The sequence below is a fragment of the Labrus bergylta genome, chromosome 13 (genome assembly GCF_963930695.1).
Source record: "Labrus bergylta chromosome 13, fLabBer1.1, whole genome shotgun sequence".
Classification (NCBI taxonomy): domain Eukaryota; kingdom Metazoa; phylum Chordata; class Actinopteri; order Labriformes; family Labridae; genus Labrus; species Labrus bergylta.
Genome location: NC_089207.1, coordinates 15,134,388 through 15,140,548, shown reverse-complemented (window position 1 = coordinate 15,140,548; position 6,161 = coordinate 15,134,388).

Sequence of the window (6,161 nt, the reverse complement as noted above, 5' to 3'; positions counted from 1 at the left end):
AGGAGATCTGTGTTGTTGTTTTTTTTTTTTACCTTTGTAGTTTTCTGACATTAAAATGGAGAGAGAAACAACATGATTGTGGACATTATATTTCCTGGATTTCAAAGTGAAGGTTACTTTTTCTTCTTTATTCGTACAATGCATTTATTTTCCTCTTTTAGTGGACTGGCTAAAAAAAAAAAAAAAAAAAGGTTTGAAGCTGTTCGCAAGGTTTGTTTTAGCTTTAGAGGTCAAAGACGCAGATAAGCATCAGATCAATCAGGAAAAGCAGGGTGTGTGTGTGTGTGTGGGGGGGGTGCTGTAGGCTTGGGTGACCAAAACATCTGCAGTCACCTGGCTATGTTGCCATCCGATCTGCTGATTGCATAAAAAGTGTGAGTGTTTGGTGTTTCTTATACATCTTAAAAGATGATTATTAAGTCTTTCGGAGAAATCGGGTATTGATTTGAAATTGTTCTCGGTAACAGGATGATAATTGATATTTGAAAGTACAAGATGCAAAGATACTGCATAGCTTATTGTAAGGTCAATAAATATAAACAGAAATCTCCTTAAGTCAGTGCAGGACAGAGTTCAAATACAAAGGAACATTGATGCCTACTGACATATTCTTTCATAAACATTTATCTTTTTTATCCTGTATTTTAGCAGGGAGAACTCACCTAGACCCAGGTCTCTTTTCCAGGGGGGTTTCCTGTAGACATGAAAGAAAGAACAAGTAAAACATATCACAGTTTACTTTGGTCTGGATGATCCTCCCCTGTTGACTTTGTATTTGTTAGACAGTTTATTGAATCAGTGCACACACACACACACACACACACACACACACACACACACACACACACACACACACACACACACACACACACACACACACATACACACACACACTACACATACATACACAATTGTAAGAAAAGGCTCAGAAAAACAAAACCCACATGCACACTTTTGCCACATTACTGGCAAGACGGTTTGTGATGTAGCAGTCCATTAACAGTAGCATTCAGTGATGGGTGTGTGGAGAGACAGAGGGAGATAAAGATGTAAATAATTCAATTGAAAAGAGGAAGAGGGAGCTTGATATGAGTTTTACCTCAGTAAATAATCCAGGAAAGAACTCACATCATCGAATGCGTGATGGGAATGAAGTGTTCTTCTCTTTCTGTGACATCTACTGTATTGAAAAGTAAATACATGTGCACACATGAAGACACAAAAAAACAAATAATTCCTCTGTAAATCAATCAATAAATGTTGCAAAGCTTTCTCTTTTGATTCTTAGAAATAACCACATCAGATTTGAAAATAAACTAAGAAACAAAGGAATAAAAACAAAGAAACTTAAACAAACAAAGACAACAAGAAAACGAGAAAGATTAAAATATGTCATCAGTGTTTTTTTATCCAATTGCCTCCATTTATTGTTTGGATTTTTTGATTCCAGTCAAAACAAAAACACCTTAAAGAGGTGAGTGAAAATATTTTAAAGAGAAACTTTCTCACATTTAAAGTTATTTAAATATTCATATTTTTAATTAACAATTTAACTCTGACTCCAAAAATAAAAAGTTTAAATAAATGAAGTTAATATCACAAGATAGGGCTACAAATAGAGGTACATTTTGATGAGGTACACTTTTTTTTGATGGTACATTGTGCATCTTTTGGTCCACTGTAGAAGAGTGAATCGTCCACTAATACCCATTAGCAACTGAAACTGTTTCAGACAGCATCATAGCCTTCAGTGTAAAGTGTGTGTAAATTAGATTCCATCACATATAGACAGGCACCTTGTATTGCTGCCTCTGCTATCACTGAATATGTGTAAGCAGATCACTGTAAAGTGCTTTGAAGGACTGAAAATGAACAATTAACGTGCAGTACATTTACCATTTATGTGAAGTCCAATTGAGGCTGAACTTATCGAGCATTCCTCCAGCATGCAGAACATACAGTGTAACCATGGTATGATGATGAAACAACACATTATATCTTGATGATCTGAGAGGTTTTTCTTGAGTTCAATAGTAGAATGGGAGTTTGGCTTGTTTCTACAAGCCAAAGTAAGTATCTGAAGCTTCATTGGCATCCATATCAAGTTGTACTTGAGCTAAATACTTATGTGAGCATTCCAACAAACTTTAATGACCCATTAAAGTCCCAATAAGGTCATGCTTAAAATGTAAAATGGACCTTGTTTATATCTCGGGTTAGCACATTAGCATGCTTACGCTTGTTAATCAACACATTTGTAATCCTCTTACTTTTCTTCTTTGTGCCAAAAGAACTGATATCTGAGCTGAATCTAATTTCAACACTGTCAACCAACAGCGGACGATCGAGAAACGAGCAGGTGTAATAATGTTTCATCATATCAGATTCACAGATATCTGTATAGAATTGAATACCAATACTGAAAGATCCTTCAGTCTAGACCAGTCATACTTCAGTGTGTTATGATGTACCGTACTAAGTTTTACCAGTGAAGGATCAGAAATCCAAATACGCACCAAAAATAAATCAACAGTTTGTGAAAGTTAAGCCGGGCATGCTTAACCCCAAAGGGGTCCAAACATGAGGTGCATCCATGTTTCAACACATTTTAACCCCAAACGATACACTTTTTACTCTTCTAGTACAATCAATGAGGAGTCAAAGGTTTCCTCTGTTTGACGTAAGCCTCTATTGATTTAGTCTTTGGAAGACTTCAGGAACCAGTCAAGAGGTGTTGAATTGATTGACTGAGTTATTGATGTATACATCCATTGAGAAGTCACTCCACTGGATTGGATGGGCTAGTTGAGAGGATCTTAATTGGAGAATTGATTGCATTGTGTCTCATGTGTACTCTGGATTTTTGAGGACAGGGGTCAGATGGGGGGGGGGGGGGGGGGGGGGGGGGGTGGCCGCTCTTTTGACATTTCTGAAAGGAATATTTGTAGCATTTGTACTAATGTGTCATTATTGATTTTCTACTTAGTTACAGGCAGAGTGTTAATCATGCACATTTAAAAGAGTGTTTGACATTCAGTGACACGGATCATTAAGCACCAGTGACGTCAATGTGTGATTGTGCCTGTATGTCTATTGATGCACTGATTCCTATCATGCATCCATGTGTTGAAAAACAAACAACAAACTCCACTCAATGCACATCAATGTCGAGCAATCACCCACCTTGACCTCTAGGTATCGGATGCTGTCCTTCTGTTGAACTCACTTGGCATTTGATATATGCACCCACACCTGGGGTCCGACAAAGATCCGACCTAAAGCAGATTGTTTGAATTACTTTTGATTGGTGGAGTCAGTGGTCTGTTAACCCTGTTAAAACCTGAGATCTATGTAGTCAATGCAGGCTGATATAAAGGTTGACATGTATGAATAATAAAACGTTATTAACATGACATTGTAAAACAAACTGAATATGTCTATGTCAGAAAAACTTGAATTAGAAGAGAATAAAATAGAAAAGAATAGAACAGAATATGATATGATACATAAGTACAGAACTGATTGAAATACAATATCACATTACCTGTCTGACTCCAACTGCTATAACTGTCTAAATAAGCCTTACTTTGTTGTTACTGCAAATACAACACTTACCTTTTATCATCATTACTGGCATTGTAGCTAAAAATCGTATTTTCTTCATTGTTGTAGCTTTGTTACTCTTTGTCTCTATCCATCTCGTCTCTCTGTTTTTCTCTCTATCCCACTTTCTAATCCCAGCACAGTTTAAGCAGACGGCTGTTCAACATGAGTCTGGTTCTGCTCCAGGTTCCTTCCTGTAACAAGGCAGTTTTTCCTTGCCACTGTAACTTTGCTAAATGTTGCAAAGTGGTGGATTAATGTTGGGTCTTTGTAAAAAATTTAACAAAGGGCACAGTCTACCTGCTCTGTTTCTAAAGTGTCTTGAGCTAACAAATGTATTAAAATGGACCTTTACAAGTAAAGATTGAATGATTGATACAATAAAGTAGAATAGAACAGAATGGACGAGAATAGAAGAGATATAACAGAAATAGAGCAAAATAGATCGAAAAAGACTAGAACAGAAAGCAACGAAAAAGACACACACGCATTATACACATGAAGGGATTCTCACTTCCATCGCCTCTCGTCTGTTTCCATGGAGACAGGAGAGAGCTGTTTCTTTCCAGTAGGATCAGACCATCTGTCTTGATCACAATACATATGCACACACACATGCATGCACACACAACTGATGAATTTTTCAGTTTGACCAGATTAGTCAGTGCTGCATAGATTATGATACTCACAGCTAACCTCTGGCTTTTGTTTTCCATTCCAGAGTCATATTAATGATTCATTATTACTCTACAGGTGTTATTTACACATCTGTATAACCTACTGCTACAGTATGAATCTCTGATTTACAGATAATAGTTTCTCTCCTACAGATTTTGTAGATTCATTTTTTAAGTGAAGAAATTCATGTTTAAAAATACATGGTAAATAAAATGTGATTTTTTACATTGGTCTTTTATTCAAATGATAATGCAAAAAACTTGAAAGCCAAATAGGTGTAAATTTATCAAACGATCAGATGGGGATTAGTAGTTGAGAGGATAAAATGTGTTTGTTGCTACAATAGTCACAGGAGCATTATTGTGGGCCGTAGCTTTAATTAAAGTCTTTCATGGGTTAATAGCCGTAGAGGAGTGCTTTTCCCTTTCATGGTCCCTGCAGAAGGTTAATTGATCTTTTTAATTACATTCTTTTTATTTGACATACTTTATTAATCTCTGAGGGAAATTCAGGTTTACCCTCTGTTACTGAGAGGCATGCTTCTCACACACATAGGCCCAACATAAATACACACATGCACAAACAGGACCTGTGTATGCCAGGCTGTTGGGGGTTCCATATTTTGGTCTGCACCAGGACTTGAATCGTCAATCTCCAGGTCCCACCCCAGTCCCTACAGACTGAGCTACTGCCACCCTCAGTAAAAAAAAAGAAGAAAGAAAAAGGAAGAATTCCTCAGAGAAAACTGATGACTTTTTTTTTAAAGATGTATTTTCGGGCTCTTTGTGCCTTTATTGGAGAGACAGGACAGTGGATAGAGTTGAAAATCAGGGCGAGAGAGTGGGGAATGACATGGGGGGGGAAAGGTGCCACAGGTCACTTTGAGGACTACTCCATACATGTGGCACGAGCACTAACCACTGCACCACCAGCGCCCCAACTTTAGACTTTCTAATGACAAATACACAATTTATTTTTTTCTTTGCACAGGGGACTTTGTATCTTTGTCCTAAAGGCAAAAGCTGAAAGCTGAAAGCTGTGATTCAACACTTATCGCTGATAACAACACTGTCTTGAAATCTTTACTAGATTTAAACAAAAATAACACTGCTCCTAAACCCGTTCTTGGCCATCCTCTGGTACACACATTCTTTTTAAAGAGCGTTATCGTTGCCCCAGCCCAGTACACTCTACCATAACACATACACCCTGCCAATTTGGCATCTGGAAAGCAAGGGGGCATTGAAGACTCCAAGTTGATAAGAATAATATGAAAACAAACCCTTTTTTTTCACTACTTAACCTTGTGAAAAAGAGGTAATCACAAGATGATGCAGAAAGACAGTCAAAATACTTGGAAGTTTTCTAAAAGGCAACTGCACAACTTTCACTTCCTCTATCACCCAGTGACATGTGCAGCCAGACACTGCATGGAAATCAGGTTTTGTGTACCGGCATCCAGCTTTCATTTGCATCGAATGCATGAGCAACATTACATTTTTCTACAGCTCACATGCACATGTCCACATCTCGAAGATCATAAAACAAAATTCACATGGTTACAGATCAGCAGCAAACAAACACGTTCACCTCTTCCTCTTTTTTTTTATGATCTACAACAGCCTGCGTGCATAATTGACTCTATCTATAGAAATGTGGAAGATAAAACATAGAATACATGTGCAACCGCACAGTTTTTGAGGGGAACTGGTTCTCTCAGGAATGTAAAATACCATCAGAGCTGAAATGTACGCTTCCCATCTCCCCATTACACCCACAGCTGACAGCAGTGACTCCATGTGGGGGAGGCTTCTTTATTTTTATTCTGGTGACTTCAACCTGCTTTGTTCCTCGTTTGTCTGCTCTAATTATTCTGATTT